The 19,842-nt window shown below is 37.2% G+C and overlaps 1 protein-coding gene across 5 annotated transcripts in view; it reads left to right on the plus strand.

The window, feature by feature from the left end:
• AP3S1 (adaptor related protein complex 3 subunit sigma 1) overlaps positions 1-19,842 on the plus strand; it is a 90,683-nt gene that overhangs the window by 43,434 nt on the left and 27,407 nt on the right. The gene's annotated exons all lie outside the window — the stretch shown is intronic.

Genomic DNA, 19,842 nt, shown 5'->3' on the forward strand with positions numbered 1-19,842 from the left:
CACCCAGTGGACTCCAGTGGCCAAAACCTTCTTTTACAAAGACAAAATGAGAAGGCAGAGAAATGCAACAGAAAGAATCAAGAAATCCCCAGAAAAGGACCTGAATGAGTCAGATATAACCAAATTACCAGATGCAAAGTTTAAAATAACAATTGTTAGGATGCTCAAAGATACTAGAACAACAATAGATGGTCATTACAAACACCTAAATAAAGAGATAGCAAATATAAAAAAGGACATTGAAATAATAAAAAAGAATCAGTCAGAAATGACAAATAAAATATCAGAAATGAACACAATGGAAGGAAATAACAGTAGGATGGATGAAGCTGAGAATCGAATCAGCAAGTTAGAGGACAAGATAAATAAAGGCATGGAAGCAGAGCAGAAAAAAGAAAAGAGACTTAAAAAGTCTGAGGAAACTCTAAGAGAACTCTGTGACAACATGAAGAGAAATAACATCCTCATCATAGGGGTTCCTGAAGAAGAAGAGAAAGAACAAGGGTTAGAGACTTTGTTTAAACATATTATAGCTGAAAACTTCCCTCAAGGCAAGAAAACATCTCACAAGTTCAAGAAGCACAGAGAACTCCATTAAAGAGAAACCTAAAGAAATCTACACCACAACACATCATAATTAAAATACCAAAGCTAATTAATTGATAAAGAGAAAATATTAAAAGTTGCTAGACAAAAAAAGACTATCACCTACAAGGAGCCTCCATAAGGATAACTTTCAACTTCTCAACAGAAACACTTGAGGCCAGAAGAAAATGGCAAGAAATATTTAAAGTAATGCAGAACAAGAGCCTACAACCAAGACTACTTTATCCAGCAGGCTATCCTTAAAAATTGAAGGAGAAATAAAAAGCTTTCTAGACAAAAAAAACTCAAGGAATTCACTATAACCAAACCAAGGCTGTAAGAAATGCTAAGGGGCCTGTTGTAAACAGATCAAAGGAGAAAAAGAATATAGCAAAAGGGGAATACAGTTTTAAAGAATAAAATGGCAATAAACAGTTACATATCAATAATAACCTTAAATGTAAATGGATTAAATGATCTGATCAAAAGACATAGGGTAGCTGCGTGGATAAAAATACAGGACCCATACATATGCTGCCTACAAGAGACACACCTGAAAACAAAAGATGAACATAGACTGAAGATAAAAGGATGGAAAAAATATGTAATGCAAATGGAAATGAAAAAAAAGCTGGGGTAGCAAAACATATCAGACAAAATGGATTTTAAAACAAAGACTATAGTAAGAGATAAAGAAGGTCACTACATAATGATAAAGGGAGCAATCCAACAGGAAGATATAACTGTTATAAATATATCTACTCACCTAATATAGGAGCACCTAAATATATAAAGCAGACTTTGATGGATTTAAAGGGAGAGATCAACAGCAATAGTATAATAGTAGGGGGTTTCAATACCCCACTAACATCACTAGATAGATCCTCAAGAAAGAAAATTAACGGCCTGACCTGTGGCAGTGCAGTGGATAAAGCGTCAACCTGGAAACACTGAGGTTGCCAGTTCAAAACCCTGGCTTGCCTGGTCAAGGCACATATGGGAGTTGATGCTTCCTGCTCCTCCCTCTTCTTTCTCTCTCTCTCCCCCCCCCTCCTCTCTAAAATGAATAAAGAAAATTTTTTAAAAAAAGAAAGAAAATTAACAAAGAAACAGCAGACTTAAAAGGACACACTAGATCAACTGGATTTAATAGATATTTTCAGCACCTTTCACCCTAAAGCACCAGAATATACATGCTTTTCAAGTGCTCATGGTACATTCTCTAGGATAGACCACATGTGAGGGCACAAAAGCAGTCTCAACAAATTTAAGAAGATTGAAATCATATTGAGCATTTTCTCTGATCACAATGGCATGAAACTAGAAATCAAACACAACAGAAATACTGAAAAATACTCAAACACTTGGAAACTAAACAGTATGTTCTTAAATAACAAATGTGTTAACAATGAGATCAAAGAAAAAATTAAAAAAATTCCTAGAAACGAACGATAACGAGCGTACATCACCTCAAAATTTATGGGACACAGCAAAAGCAGTCCTGAGAGAGAAGTTCATAGCATTATAGGCATACCTCAAGAAGCTAGGAAAAGCTCAAATAAACAACTTGACCCTGCATCTAAAGAACTAGAAAAAGAACAGCAAGTAAAGCCCAGAGCTAGTAGAAAGAAGGAAATAATAAAGTCAGAGCAGAAATAAATGACATAGAGGCTAAAGAAACAATACAGAGGATCAATGAAACCAGGAGCTGGTTCTTTGAAAAGGTAAACAAGATCGATGAACCTTTAACCAGGCTCACCAAGAAAAAAAGAGAGAGGACTCAAATAAATAAAATTAGAAATGAGAGTGGAGAAATAACAACTGACATAACAGAAATACAAAATATTATAAGAAAATACTATGAAGAACTGTACGCCAAAAAACTAGACAACCTAGATGAAATGGACAGATTTCTTGAAATATATAATCTTTCAAAAATTATCTGGAAGAATCAAAAAGCCTAAACAGACCAATTACAACAAATTAGATTGAAACAGTTATCAGAAAACTCCCAACAAAGAAAAGTCCTGGGCCTGATGGCTTCAGAAGTGAATTCTACGAAATATTCAAAGAAGAACTAAGTCCTATCCTTCTCAAGCTATTTCAAAAAATTCAAGAGGAAGGAAGACTTCCAAGCTCCTTTTATGAGGCAAGTATAATTCTGATTCCAAAACCAGGCAAAGACAACACAAAGAAAGAAAACTATAGGCCAATATCCCTGATGAATTTAGATGCTAAAATCCTCAACAAAATATTAGCAAACCAGATCCAGCAATATATGAAAAAAATCATACACCATGATCAAGTGGGATTTATTCTTGGGAGGCAAGGCTGGTACAATATTCGTAAATCAATCAATGTGATTCACCAGATAAACAAAAGGAAGGAGAAAAACCAAATGATAATTTCAATAGATGCAGAAAAAAGAATTTGATAAAATCCAGCACCCATTCATGATCAAAACTCTCAGCAATGTGGGAATACAGGGAATATACCTCAACATGATAAAGGCCATCTATGACAAACCCACAGACAACATCATACTCAATGGGAAAAAATGAAAAGCAATCTCCTTAAGATCAGGAACAGGGCAGGGGTGCCCCCTTTCACCACTCTCATTCAACATAGTTCTGGAAGTCCTAACCACAGCAATCAGACAAGAAAAAGAAATAAAAGGCATCCAAATTGGAAAAGAAGTAAAACTATCATTATTTGAAGATGATATGATATTGTATATAGAAAACCCTAAAGTCTCAGTCAAAAAACTATTAGACCTAATAAATGAATTCAGCAAGGTGGCAGGATATAATATTAATACTCAGAAATCAGAGGCATTTTTATACACTAACAGTGAACTGTCAGAAAGAGAAATTAAGGAAGCAATCCTCTTTACCATTGCAACCAAAAAAATAAAGTACCTAGGAATAAATTTAGCCAGGAAGATTAAAGACTTGTACTCAGAAAATTATAAGACATTGATAAAAGAAATCAGGGAAGATACAAACAAGTGGAAGCATATACTGTGCTCATGGTTAGGAAGAATAAACATCATTAAAATGTCTATATTACCCCAAGGAATTTATAAATTTAATGCAATACCAATTAAAATACCAATGACTTATTTCAAAGATATAGAATACATATTCCAAAAATTTATATGGAACCAAAAGAACACGAATAGCCTCAGAAATCTTGAAAAGGAAGAATAACGTGGGAGGTATCACACTTCCGGATATTGAGTTATACTATAAGGCCATTGTACTCAAAACAGCCTGGTACTGGCATAAGAACAGGCATATAGGGCCTGACCTGTGGTGGTGCAGTGGATAAAGCATCGACCTGGAAATGCTGAGGTCGCCAGTTCGAAACCCTGGGCTTGCCTGGTCAAGGCACATATGGGAGTTGATGCTTCCTGCTCCTCCCCCCTTCTCTCTCTCTCTCTCTCTCCTTTCTAAAATGAATAATAAAAAAAAAAAAGAACAGGCATATAGATCAATGGAACATAACTGAGAACCCAGAAATATACCCACAGCTCTATGGTCAACTGATATTTGACAAAGGAGGTAAGAGCATACAATGGAGTAAAGACAGCCTCTTCAACAAATGGTGTTAGGAAAATTGGACAGCTACCTGCAAAAAAATGAAACTAGACCACCAACCTACACCATTCACAAAAATAAACTCAAAATAGATAAAAGACTTAAATGTAAGTCATAAAACCATAAGCATCTTAGAAGAAAGTATAGGCAGTAAGCTCTCTGACATCTCACGAAGCAATATATTTGCCGATTTATCTCCACGGGCAAGTGAAATAAAAGACAGGATTAACATATGGACTATATCAAACTAAAAAGCTTCTTCACAGCTATAGACAATAAGAACAGAATAAAAGGCAAACTACACAATGGGAGAATATATTTGACAATACGTCTGATAAGGGGTTAATAACCAAAATTTATAAAGAACTTGTAAAACTCAATACCAGGAAGACAAACAATCCAATCCAAAAATGGGCAAAAGAAATGAATAGACACTTCTCCAGAGAGGACATACAGATGGCCAATAGGCATATAAAAAAATGCTCAACATCACTACTCATTAGAGAAATGCAAATTAAAACCACAATGAGATATCACCTCACACCAGTCAGAATGGCGCTCATCAACAAAACAACACAGAATAAGTGCTGGCGAGGATGTGGAGAAAAGGGAACCCTCCTGCACTGCTGGTGGGAATGCAGACTGGTGCAGCCACTGTGGAAAACAGTATGGAGATTCCTCAAGAAATTAAAAATCGAACTGCCTTTTGACCCAGTTATCCCACTTTTAGGAATATACCCCAAGAACACCTTAGCACTGTTTGAAAAGAAGAATGCACCACCATGTTTATGGCAGCATTGTTCACAATAGCGAAGATCTGGAAACAGCCCAAGTGTCTTTCAGTGGACATGTGGATTAAAAAGCTTTTGTACAGCCTGACCAGGAGGTGGCGCAGTGGATAGAGCGTCGGACTGGGATGCGGAAGGACCCAGGTTCGAGACCCTGAGGTCGCCAGCTTGAGTGCAGACTCATCTGGTTTGAGCAAAGCTCACCAGCTTGAACCCAAGGTCGCTGGCTCGAGCAGGGGGTTTCTCGGTCAGCTGAAGGCCCATGGTCAAGGCACATATGAGAAAGCAGTCAATGAACAACTAAGATGGTGCAACGTGCAATGAAAAACTAATGATTGATGCTTCTCATCTCTCTCTATTCCTGTCTGTCTGTCTGTCCCTGTCTATCCCTCTCTCTGACTCACTCTCTGTCTCTGTAAAAATAAATAAATAAATAAATAAAATAAAAAGCTTTTGTACATATATACTATGGAATACTACTCAGCCATAAGAAATGATGACATCGGATTATTTACAACAACATGGATGGATCTTGATAATATTATACTGAGCAAAATACGTAAATCAGAAAAAACTAAGGACTATATGATTTCATACATAGGTAGGACATAAAAATGAGACTCAGAGACATGGGCAAGAGTTTGGATGTTACAGGGTGGGGAAGAGGAGAGGAAGGGAGTTGGGGGAGGAGAGGGGCACAAAAAAAAAACAGTTAGAAGGTGACGGAAAATAATTGGACTTTGAGTGATGGCAATGCAGCATAATCAAATGTTAAAATAACCTAGAGATGTTTTCTCTGAACATATGTACCCTGATTTATCAATGTCACCCCATTAAAATTAATAAAAAAATAAATTAAAAAAATCCCTATGCGCACTGCACATATCTTAAAGTTAAAAAACAAAATGGGAACAAATACAATATTTAAAATAAAGAACAGGTAAATTTATAATTTTAATTTATTTATTCATTTATTTTTTTACAGAGACAGAGAGAGTCAGAGAGAAGGATAGATAGGTACAGACAGGCAGGAATGAAGAGAGTTGAGAAGCATCAATCATCAGTTTTTCGTTGAGACACCTTAGTTGTTCATTGATTGCTTTCCCATATGTGCCTTGACCACGGGCCTTCAGCAAACCGAGTAACCCCTTGCTTATGCCAGCGTCCTTGGGTCCAAGCTGATGAGCTTTGCTCAAACCAGACGAGCCTCTGCTCAAGCTGACGACCTCAGGGTCTCGAACGTGGCTCTTCTGCATCCCAGTCCAACACTCGATCCACTTTGCCACCGCCTGGTCAGTCAAGAACAAGTAAATTTAAATCAACAAACTGACCAGTATTTCATTGGGAACTATGCTCCTCTCCCTGACCACCAATGAATGAGGTACTCCTTCCAGAAGTGCAGCAGGGGCCAGATAAATGGCCTTAGGGGGCTGCATGCAGTCTGCGGGCTGTAGTTTTGGGACCCCTGGTTTAAAGCATTTGGAACAATACAATGCTATAATAGTATATATTCAATAAATGCTTTATTATCATCATTAATCTTTTTAAAGAGCTATAAATCACAAAAAGAATCATTGATGTGATCTCTTTCAGAGTCATTATCATGAATAAAGAAGACAGGTAGTCCTTTCTTCAACTTTAATTTCTTTTCTTTTTCTTTTTTTTTTTTTAGCCAGAGAGAGTGACAGACAGGAAGGGAGAGAGATGAAAAGCATCAAATCGTTGTTGTAACATTTTAGTTGTTCATTAATTGCTTTTTCATATGTGCTTTGATGGGAGGTGGGGGGACTGCAACTGAGCCAGTGACTTTCAGGCTCAAGCCAAAATCCATGGGGTCATGTCTGTGATCCCACGCTCAAACTGAACGAGCCCACTCTCAAGCGGGCGACCTCAGGGTTTGAACCTGGGTCCTCAGCATCTCAAGTCGACGCTCTATCCAATGTGCCATCACCTGGCCAGGCAACTCTTAATTATAACATTGAAATTGAAAGTCTAATATCTGTAAAGTGCTTGTAGTAAATGCACAATAAATGTCTCTATTTTTACAAAGATTATAATCATTGGCACGTTAGTGTCCAGGTCAAGTTAGTGCAAATCCAGTCCAGACTCCAGTCATATGGTGAGCTGAGTGCTATATACACACTTTAAACACCATACTTTAAAGATTCTGGGCCCTGGCCGGTTGGCTCAGTGGTAGAGCGTCGGCCTGGCGTGCGGAGGACCCGGGTTCGATTCCTGGCGAGGGCACATAGGAGAAGCGCCCATTTGCTTCTCCACCCCCCCCTTCCTCTCTGTCTCTCTCTTCCCCTCCAGCAGCCAAGGCTCCATTGGAGCAGGGATGGCCCGGGCGCTGGGGATGACTCCTTGGCCTCTGCCCCAGGCGCTAGAGTGGCTCTGGTCGCTGCAGAGCGACGCCCTGGAGGGGCAGAGCATTGCCCCCTGGTGGACAGAGCGTCTCCCCTGGTGGGCGTGCCGGGTGGATCCCGGTCGGGCGCATGCGGGAGTCTGTCTGACTGTCTCTCCCCGTTTCCAGCTTCAGAAAAATACAAAAAAAATAAAAATAAAAATAAAGATTCTGAATATTATATTCAGTGATATCATTCAGTGGTATATACTGGAGAGTGTGCCTAGGCTACATTCATAATTTTCTTCAGAGGTATCTGATTTAAGTTCAGTCTGTCTTCCTTAGCTTTATTGGTACATTTTCTATGGTAGTTTTTGATTCTTGGTTTGAGTGAAACCAATCATGTATCTCTCTAGAACATCTTGCTGCTGACTAAGAAAAAAAATTTTTTAGGTCACTTGTCATATTATTAGTTCTTAAATTTGTACCTTTCCTTTAATAGAAGTCATCAAACCCAGAAATAAATTGTTGTATGTAGAATCTTCTAAATGATGTTGCTTAGGGATGTTTTGTGGCATCTACTTTTATTTTACTTAACACACATTTTTATTTCTCTATATGTGTATAGTATTATAGTACTGGATAATATATATATATGGAGTACTTTTTTTGGTGAAACACTGTTCTAAGCTCTTTATAATTTATTCATTTAATCACTAAAAGGACTCTGTGGTGTAGGTGCTGTGATTATGCCCAAATGAAGAAAATGAGACTTAGAGTTAAATAGCTATTTATTTTTGGAAAACCAGGTATTATTAAAATGAAGGAAAATTTAAAATACAATTTTTCTCCTACTGGCCTTTGAATTCTTTGAGGTCAAAGATTAATGAATAGCTATTTAATAGCTGTTATATTGAACTTGACTTTAAACTTTATATTGTTTTAAAAATAAAACACAAGAGGGTGCTATTTACTATTTACTAACTTGTTTTATGCTTTTTAAAAACCTTGTTCTCTCTGAAATATAGTACAGTAGTAGTAACTTTATTATTTTACGTTGTTTGGCTAAAACCCGAAGGTCCATTAATTTGTCTTTTCTAATTTTTTACATCATTTTATAGATTATTAGTTCTGTGTTGGCCTTGTTCATGTAACAGATCAACAGTGTGCATATATCTTGGGGGCACTAGATTTCTAATTAAGTAATTTTGCTAAAGCTAAAGAAAAGTAATAGCAAATTTTTTGAAGAGGGTTTTGGTTTTTGTTTAACCAAATTTACATTTGAGTATATCAAATCTTAGGGATTCTTTTCCTAAATTAAGACATGAAGTTGTGACATTTTGCTTCAGGGTACTTTATTTTAATGTATTTACATTTTTTATACGTTGTATTCAGGTTTAAATATTGACAACGTTTATTCTTTCTAAGTTAAGATCACAAAGTCTTGACAGCCTCAGATGTAGTTACCTTGGTTTTATATCAGTATTTGTCAGCAGAATTAGAATTCTCTATTTTTACCTTTGTAATCGCATGTTTTGAACATCCAGATGAATAATACTGGCTTCTATTTAATAGATGTGTTTTGGGCACTGTGCTGAGTACTGTATCTAAATCATTGAACTAAATCTTTAAGATAAAAGTAAATGAAAGGAAACTATACAGCGTTTTCACAAAGATAGGCATCTTCTGATGGTTAAAAACGGATGGCTATGATATATGGGCAGTCAGACCACTGGAAATGAAAAAACTAAGCATGAAAAAGTAAACGTATATCAGAAACTTTATTTTGATTAAGTCTAATAATGATTTTAAATTTAGGAGGACCACCCACACCATTCAAAAAATCAGTCTGGTCAGCCCAAACATGAAAAATAAAACAGTAATGCTTTTGTTTTGTTCTGGGAGAATGTCTTGACTTTGCTATAAGCAAAGGTTTCTTAAACTAGACATAACAAAGATTTATTATAAATGAAAAAAGCTGATAAATTGGACTTTATTGAAATTTAAAACTTCTGTTCTTCTAAGAACACTATTAGGAGAATGAAAAGGCAGCAACAGAGTGGGAGAAAATATCTCTAATATGTAAGTATGACAGGTCTGTATCTAGAAAATGTAAAAAATGTTTATATGTCAATAAAAAAAATACCAATAGAAAATAAGCAGGTCTTAAACAGATATTATGAACTAGGATATCTAAATGGCTGATTAATAGGAAATTGTTCTCAATCTCATTAGCCATCAGGGAAATACAAATTAATATCATAAAGAAATACTACCGGTCAGAGTAATGGCGGAGTAGGAAGCGATACCGATAAATCTCCCCCAAAACTCAACAAGATCTTCAACCAGAAACAGAAAAACCTATACTTGGAGCCTCCAGATGCTTCACAATACACCCGAAGGTATGGTCGAGTGAAAAATTGGCTAAATATATAACCAAATCCTGAAGGAAATAGGGAGTAAGAAATGCTCCGCCTTCCTCACTAACCTAAACAGGGCGGCTTTCTCTGGTAACTGTGAATATAGAAACTGAGGCGGGCAAAGGGGGTGAATACATCCAGGCTGCGGCACAAAGGGCCGAACCAGGCTGTGGCACGGAGATCCTAGTGGAGGAAAAACTGTTCCTGTGGCAAGCCGGGCAATACAAGCTAACACTCGCGCCAAACCCAAACAAAGAAAGACAAGCGGGGCAGCCATTTTACCCGTTCTCCTGGTCGGCATGTGCGCAGTTAGTGGGCGAGAGATCTCTTCCTAAGCCCCAGAAGTGGGTGTCCGTGTTGCCACACAGAGAGGCAGGGTCAGAGGCCTTTCTGTGGGCCGAAAGCAGAATCTCTGGGCAGCCCCAGTGCCCTGGGAAAGGCGCGCACGGGAGGGAGCAAGAACTAATTCCAACGGTGGAAATTTTCCGTGCTGGTGAGGGTTTCACTCAGGGAAACGCGGCCGGCCTCATATCCTGGTGTGCGCGCGCAGATAGGTAGTGAGCGATTCCTCCGAGTGCCTCGGCAGTGCGCGCCCGTGTTATCGCACAGAGGGGCAGAGTCAGGGGCCTTTGTGTGGGCAAAAGCGGAATCTCGGGCCGCCCCAGCGCCTTGCAAAAGCCGCGCACGGGGACGGAGCGAGAGGAATTCCAGCGCTGCAAATTTCCATGCGGATGGGGGTTTCACTCAGAGCGTGAGACTACTGGCCGGATATCCTGGTCTGCGCGCGCAGATAGTGAAAGAGAGTTTCCTCCAAGCACCCCGGAAGTGGGAGCCCGCCTGTGTTACCGGACAGAGTGGCAGAGCCAGAGGTCTTTGAGTGGGCGGAAAGCCCGCCTCATTATGCTAGCAGCTCTGACTGACTGAGCCTTACCCAGAGCCCTGTGCTGAGTGGAAATAGAGTGGGGAGTTGCCAGCTCTTTGAACCTCTTACTATCCAGGCAGAGGCAGCAGCAACCCCATAGCTATATTCTCAGGCTACTAATTGAGGAAGGAAAGACTAGGAGAAAGGCTCCAGGAACACGGACTCTCTCACTGTCGGAGCCTATGAATGCTAATGAGCCTTGACTCCCAACGAGACTAAAGCACAATACATGACATTGCCATAGAGACTTATCAACTGCAAACCTCTACCTGAGCGTGCCAAAGGGGCAGAACCTGGGGTACAGAGTCACCGACCAGGAAGAGGGAGAGAAAAGAAAAAACAAGAAGATAACCTCTCAAAATCAAGAATAATCTGCAGACTTTGTAACCTATCCCATTTTATTATATTTGTTCGTTTGTTTCTCTTATCTTCATTCTTGATACTTTTTTTCCTCCTCCAATTTGGCCGATTAACTCTCTGCCGGTCTTACTCTCTCCTCTCCTTGAACTACACTACCCATAAGTGTTACATCTCCCATTATCTTTTTTCTCCTCTTCCTTTCTCTCTATGAGGGTTGCACTCCAAAACCCTTAACTCTCTCTCTCTCCTTTCTTTTTTCTTCTTTTACTGGTTCCCTCCTTTTTTCTTTCTCTCTCTTTCTTTTCTCCCTCTATATTAGTTTCTTCCTTTCTCCTTTACATCTCCTCTCATTCAAACATCAATAACAAACAAACTATCTTATCTGGGACTCAAACTTATGTTTGTGGCATTTTGGGGGTTTTTACTTCACCTTTTTAACTCACTAGTAGTGCTCCCATCCCTGGCTCTCCATTTTATCTAGTTCTTGTTCCACTAAATACAATAGTATTTTTTTAATTTGTCCCCCCATTTTTCTGTTCTCCTCTTATTCCTCTCATCATAACTCTTAAACAACCAACACCTAAAAGCAAATCATTTTATTCTTGACCCCAATTTTTTCCTTATTTGCTTTTTGTGGGTCCATACCGCCCCCCTTTTTCTTTTTTTTTTTTTTTCTTTTTTTTTTTTTTGCCCCTTTATTACTTTTCCCCAATTCAGGACCTCCATCACAGGCATTATTTGTTATAATTCACAGTTCACCACAAGATTTTCTCAAGAAAAAGGGGAGAGGAGAGGAAAAAAGGGGGGGGGAATAATTTCCTTTTTAAAAAAATTATTATTTTATTTTTCTTTATTTCATTATTAATTTTTTAAAAAAAAAACAACTCTTTTTGATTTTTTATTTTTTTAACTTTTTATTCTTTATTAAATCTCATTAATACTATCAACAAAACCACCCTCAGATGCCATTAAGGAAGAGAAAATCGAATATCATGGATACAAAAGAAAGAGAGGTAACACAGCTAGATGAGGAAAAATCTATGGAGAAAAAATTTAATATATTGGAAACCTTGGAGTTAATGACAGAGAATTCAAGATAGAAATCCTAAAAATCCTCCGAGATATACAAGAAAACACAGAAAGGCAATTTAGGGAGCTCAGAAAACAACTCAATGAACACAAAGAATATATGTCCAAAGAAATTGAAACTATAAAAACAAATCAAACAGAGATTAAAAACTCAATTCACGAGCTGAAAAACGAAGTAACAAGCTTAGATAATAGAACAGGTCAGATAGAAGAGAGGATTAGTGAAATAGAAGACAAGCAACTTGAGGCACAACAGAGAGAAGAAGAAAGAGACTCAAAAATTAAAAAAAATGAGATAGCCCTACAAGAATTATCTGACTCCATCAAAAAGAATAACATAAGAATAATAGGTATATCAGAGGGAGAAGAGAGAAAAAATGGAATGGAGAACATACTCAAACAAATAATAGATGAGAACTTCCCAAGCCTGTGGAAAGAACTAAAGCCTCAAATTCAAGAAGCAAACAGAACACCGAGTTTTCTTAACCCCAACAAACCTACTCCAAGGCATATCATAATGAAATTGACACAAATCAACAGCAAAGAAAAAATTCTCAAGGCAGCCAGGGAAAAGAAGAATACAACATATAAAGGAAGGCCCATTAGATTATCATCAGATTTCTCAGCAGAAACTCTACAAGCTAGAAGAGAGTGGACCCCAATATTTAAAGTCCTGAAAGAGAGAAACTTTCAGCCACGAATACTATACCCATCAAAGCTATCCTTCAGATATGAAGGAGAAATAAAAACATTCACAGATACAGAAAAGATGAGGGAATTTATCATCAGAAAACCCCCACTCTAGGAATTACTAAAGGGGGTTCTCCAATCAGATACAAAGAACAAAAAAAAAAACAGAGCCACAAGTAAAAGCTCCAAGAAGAACACAATAAAACCAAATTTTAACTGTGACAACAACAAAAAGAAAGAGGGGGAGAAGATGGAGATTAACAGTAGCAAAGGATGATGGAGTGCAAAAGTACTCACAAAATAGTTTGCTACAATGAACAGGGTAGGGACCCTTTTCATTACTCAAAGGTAACCACCATTGAAAAAACCACCACAGAAGCACATGAGATAAAAAAGATAGCAACAGAGGAAAGATGTATGGAATACAACCAAATAAAAACAAAAGATAGAAAAACTAAAGAGAAGGATCAAACAAGACACAAAACTAACAGAAAGCAAGATATAAAATGGCAATAGGGAACTCACAAGTATCAATAATTACACTAAATGTAAACAGATTAAACTCACCAATAAAAAGGCACAGAGTAGCAGAATGGATTAAAAAAGAAAATCCAACTATATGCTGCCTACAGGAAACTCATCTAAGTAACAAGGATAAAAACAAATTCAAAGTGAAAGGCTGGAAAACAATACTCCAAGCAAATAACATCCAAAAAAAAGCAGGTGTAGCAATACTCATATCGGATAATGCGGACTACAAGACAGGAAAAGTACTCAGAGATAAAAATGGCCATTTCATAATGGCTAAGGGGACACTGAATCAAGAAGACATAACAATTCTTAATATATATGCACCAAACCAAGGAGCACCAAAATATATAAGACAGCTACTTATTGACCTTAAAACAAAAACTGACAAAAATACAATCATACTTGGAGACCTCAATACACCGCTGACGGCTCTAGATCGGTCATCCAAACAGAGAATCAACAAAGACATAGTGGCCTTAAACAAAACACTAGAGCACCTGGATATGATAGACATCTACAGGACATTTCATCCCAAAGTGACTGAGTATACATTTTTCTCCAGTATACATGGATCATTCTCAAGAATTGACCATATGTTGGGCCACAAAAACAACATCAGCAAATTCAGAAAAATTGAAGTTGTACCAAGCATATTTTCTGATCATAAAGCCTTGAAACTAGAATTCAACTGCAAAAAAGAGGAAAAAAATCCCACAAAAATGTGGAAACTAAACAGCATACTTTTAAAAAATGAATGGGTCAAAGAAGAAATAAGTGCAGAGATCAAAAGATTTATACAGACTAATGAAAATGACAATACGACATATCAGAATCTATGGGATGCAGCAAAAGCAGTGATAAGAGGGAAGTTCATATCACTTCAGGCATATATGAACAAACAAGAGAGAGCCCAAGTGAACCACTTAACTTCCCACCTTAAGGAACTAGAAAAAGAAGAACAAAGACAACCCAAAAGCAGCCGAAGAAAGGAGATAATAAAAATCAGAGCAGAAATAAATGAATTAGAGAACAGAAAAACTATAGAAAAAATTAATAGAACAAGGAGCTGGTTCTTTGAAAAGATCAATAAAATTGACAAACCCTTGGCAAGACTTACCAAGGAAAAAAGAGAAAGAACTCATATAAACAAAATCCAAAATGAAAGAGGAGAAATCACCACGGACACCGTAGATATACAAAGAATTATTGTAGAATACTATGAAAAACTTTATGCCACTAAATTCAACAACCTAGAAGAAATGGATAAATTCCTAGAAAAATACAACCTTCCTAGACTGAGTCAAGAAGAAGCAGAAAGCCTAAACAGACCTATCAGTAGAGAAGAAATAGAAAAAACCATTAAAAACCTCCCCAAAAATAAAAGTCCAGGCCCTGACGGCTATACCAGCGAATTTTATCAAACATTCAAAGAAGACTTGGTTCCTATTCTACTCAAAGTCTTCCAAAATATTGAAGAAGAAGCAATACTTCCAAACACATTTTATGAGGCCAACATAACCCTCATACCAAAACCAGGCAAGGATGGCACAAAAAAAGAAAACTACAGACCAATATCTCTAATGAATACAGATGCTAAAATACTAAACAAAATACTAGCAAATCGAATACAACAACATATTAAAAAAATAATACACCATGATCAAGTGGGATTCATCCCAGAATCTCAAGGATGGTTCAACATACGTAAAACGGTTAACGTAATACACCATATCAACAAAACAAAGAACAAAAACCACATGATTTTATCAATAGATGCAGAAAAGGCTTTCGATAAAATACAACACAATTTTATGTTTAAGACTCTCAACAAAATGGGTATAGAAGGAAAATATCTCAACATGATAAAGGCCATATATGATAAACCATCAGCTAACATCATGTTAAATGGCACTAAACTGAAGGCTTTCCCCCTTAAATCAGGAACAAGACAGGGTTGTCCACTCTCTCCACTCTTATTTAATGTGGTACTAGAGGTTCTCGCCACAGCAATCAGACAAGACAAAGAAATAAAAGGCATCCATATCGGAAAAGAAGAAGTAAAGGTATCACTTTTTGCAGATGATATGATCCTGTACATCGAAAACCCCAAAGAATCCACAAAAAGACTACTAGAAACAACAAGCCAATACAGTAAGGTCGCAGGATACAAAATTAACATTCAGAAGTCAATAGCCTTTCTATATGCCAACAATGAAACAACTGAGAAGGAACTCAAAAGAATAATCCCCTTCACGATTGCAACAAAAAAAATAAAATACTTAGGAATAAACATAACAAAGAATGTAAAGGACTTATATAATGAAAACTATAAACCATTGTTAAGGGAAATTGAAAAAGATATAATGAGATGGAAGAATATACCTTGTTCTTGGCTAGGAAGAATAAATATAATCAAGATGGCTATATTACCCAAAGCAATATACAAATTCAATGCAATTCCCATCAAACTTCCAATGACGTTTTTTAAAGAAATGGAGCAAAAAATCATCAGATTTATATGGAACTATAAAAAACCCCGAATAGCCAAAGCAATCCTAAAGAAAAAGAATGAAGCTGGGGGCATTACAATACCTGACTTCAAACTCTATTATAGGGCCACGACAATCAAAACAGCATGGTATTGGCAGAAAAATAGACACTCAGACCAATGGAACAGAATAGAAAGTCCAGAAATAAAACCACATATATATAGTCAAATAATTTTTGATAAAGGGGCCAACAACACACAAGGAGAAAAGAAAGCCTCTTCAATAAATGGTGCTGGGAAAACTGGAAAGCCACATGCAAAAGAATGAAACTGGACTACAGTCTCTCCCCCTGTACAAAAATTAACTCAAAATGGATCAAAGATCTAAACATAAGACCTGAAACAATTAAGTACATAGAAGAAGACATAGGTACTCAACTCATGGACCTGGGTTTTAAAGAGCATTTTATGAACTTGACTCCAATGGCAAGAGAAGTGAAGGCAAAAATTAATGAATGGGACTACATCAGACTAAGAAGTTTTTGCTCAGCAAGAGAAACTGATAACAAAATAAACAGAAAGCCAACTAAATGGGAAATGATATTTTCAAACAACAGCTCAGATAAGGGCCTAATATCCAAAATATACAAAGAACTCATAAAACTCAACAACAAACAAACAAACAATCCCATAAAAAAATGGGAAGAGGATATGAACAGACACTTCTCCCAGGAAGAAATACAAATGGCCAACAGATATATGAAAAGATGCTCATCTTCTTTAGCTATTAGAGAAATGCAAATCAAAACAGCAATGAGATACCACCTCACACCTGTTAGATTAGCTATTATTAGCAAGACAGGTAATAGCAAATGTTGGAGAGGCTGTGGAGAAAAAGGAACCCTCATACGCTGTTGGTGGGAATGTAAAGTAGTACAACCATTATGGAAGAAAGTATGGTGGTTCCTCAAAAAACTGAAAATAGAACTACCTTATGACCCAGCAATCCCTCTACTGGGTATATATCCCCAAAACTCAGAAACATTGATACGTAAAGACACATGCAGCCCCATGTTTATTGCAGCATTGTTCACAATGGCCAGGACATGGAAACAACCAAAAAGCCCGTCAATAGATGACTGGATAAAGAAGATGTGGCACATATACACTATGGAATACTACTCAGCCATAAGAAATTATGACATCGGAACATTTACAGCAAAATGGTGGGATCTTGATAACATGATACGAAGTGAAATAAGTAAATCAGAAAAAACCAGGAATGCATTATTCCATACGTAGGTGGGACATAAAAGTGAAACTAAGAGACATTGATAAGAGTGTGGTGGTTACGGGGGGGAGGGGGGAATGGGGGAGGGAAAGGGGGAGGGGGAGGGGCACAAAGAAAACAAGATAGAAGGTGACAGAGGACAATCTGACTTTGGGTGACGGGTATGCAGCATCATAATTGAACGACAAGATACCCTGGACTTGTTATCTTTGAATATATGTATCCTGATTTATTGATGTCACCCCATTAAAAAAATAAAATTATTTAAAAAAAAAAAAAGAAATTCTACCACATACCCATAAGAATGGCTAAAATTAAAAGATTGACAATACAAAATTCTGACAAGGATATGGAACTGTGTGAATTCTCATGTATTGCTATGTGGAATGTAATTATAATTGTGTTGAAAATCTATTGGCTGTCTACAAAGCTGAATATGTGCTACTCTGTGACCCAGCAATTCTACTCTAGGTATACATTGAGTATATATATGTACATACATTCACTAAACGACATGTACAAGAATGTTCTTAGCAATACTAAATTATACTGGCCCCATACTGGAAACAACTCAAATTTCTGGCAGTAGTGGAATGGATAAATACATTGTGGTAAATTATTGCAGTGGTATACTTAATGGGACATGAATGAATGAGCTATTGTATTATGTAATAACATAAATCAGGAGTCGGGAACCTATGGCTTGTGAGCCAGATATAGCTCTTTTGATGGCTGCATCTGGTTCGCAGACAAATCTTTAATAAAAATAAGTAACATTAAAAATATAAAACATTCTCATGTATTACAATCCATTTATTTCCTACCACTCATGTTCATGGTTGCGGGTGGCTGGAGCCAATCACAGCTGTCTTCCGGGACAATACTAGATTTTTATTGGATAATGCATAACGTACACGGGTCATTGTATGGCTCTCATGGAATTACATTTTAAAATATGTGGCATTCATGGCTCTCTCAGCCAAAAAGCTTCCCGACCCTTGACATAAATGAATCTCACAAAATAATGATAAAGAAGCCAATCACAGAGGATTACATACCATTTAAATATAGTTCAGAAACAGGCAAGACATTATAGTGGTAGAAAGCAGGTACCGGTAGCTTGAATGGTAGTAGCGACTGATGGAATATAAGAGGGCTTCTACAAGTGCTAGTAATAGTCGAATACTTGATATGGGTGTTGGTTACACAAGTATGTTTACTTTGTGAAATTTCATCAGGTTATACATTATGACGATTTGTGTATTTTTCTGTTTGTATATTATATCTCAGTAAACATTTACTGAGGGGAATGGAAGTTAAATGGTTTTATTTCCCATAACTTATTTAACTATGGTATGATAAATTGTTACTCAGTTGTTTCCAAGTTAAAAACCCTGTTTGAAAAGTAAATATTTTCCTCTTTATCAATAGGAAACATTTTCTTGTTTGCTCCCATTCTTACTTTCCCTAAGAAGTTAATATTTGTAAGTGCTTTTTCTGTGTTCAAGCAGCATTATCTCATTTAGTCCTTATAACAAGAATCTGTTATAACAAGAAGGAAAATGAATCTGAATTAGTTGGAAACAGAATGAAGTCATTTCAGGGGCCATGTCACCAAGGCCTTGAGGAGAAATTAATAAAATTGAGAGTTTGGATAGATATGCAATATTTATTTTCTACCTACCACAAAAAATTGAAATAAACTAGAAACTCATTTGAGGCTGCCCTGTGTATGCCCCTTACTTGGTCATTCTCATAACTGTCTTTTTCTCACAAATGAAATTATGAGTAAAACTATATATTCTTGGTTATTACAGACCTCTTATTTCTCTTAGTGACTTTGGTCCAAGTCCAGGGTCAACAACTACAGCCTGCAATCAAATCCAGCCTGCCACCTTATTTTGCAAATAAAGTTTTGTTGGAACAGAGCCATGACTGCTTTTGTGCTTCCTATATGGCCCATAAAGCCTAATTTCCTCACCTGCACTTTGCAGAGTAGTTTTCCTACTTCTGGTCTAAGACAATGTTGATTATATCCATCTAGTTACTTATCTATATTGTTTCACCTGTCTTATCCATCTTCATTGATGCCAGGAAGGAACCTTGGATTATAGATCTGTGTAAATTGGCCTGAGGTCAGAGCACTGATAGCAAGAAACCTGCTGTTTAGAGTTTACTCTTTGTCCCATTATATTACCAATGAATAGGGTGACCATACATTTCAGTTTGCTTAGAACAGTCCTGGTTTCCATTTGTTGTTCCAGGCTATTGTTTTATTATGAAAAAATTGCTTTTATTATTATAAGCTGCTCTCTTCTACACTTAATACCCCACTCCGCCCCAGTTTGGATGATAAATTGAATGGTTACTCTGTAAAAGCTACCATTGAGAAGGGTAGTGAGAATAGAAATACAAATAGGATAGATATTGACAAATATGCAATGTGAAATTTTAGAGGTTAAGTTTTGATCATTTGTATCAGAGGTCCCCAAGACCATCTGAATGATGTGCTAGGACTCACAGGACTCAGAAATTGTTGTGCTCATCGTGAGGGTTTATAGTGAAAGGATAGAGCAAAATCCTCAAAGGCACATGAGGGGAAGTCTAGAGGAAACCAGGTACAAGCTTCCAGGTGTCCCTTACCCCTGGAGTCACATAAATGTGCTTAATTCCCCCAGAAATGATATGTTATGACTTGTGCAAAGTTTTCCCAACCAGGGAAGCTCATCCTAGCC

The sequence above is a fragment of the Saccopteryx bilineata genome, chromosome 4 (genome assembly GCF_036850765.1).
Source record: "Saccopteryx bilineata isolate mSacBil1 chromosome 4, mSacBil1_pri_phased_curated, whole genome shotgun sequence".
In the NCBI taxonomy this organism is placed as follows: Eukaryota; Metazoa; Chordata; class Mammalia; order Chiroptera; family Emballonuridae; genus Saccopteryx; species Saccopteryx bilineata.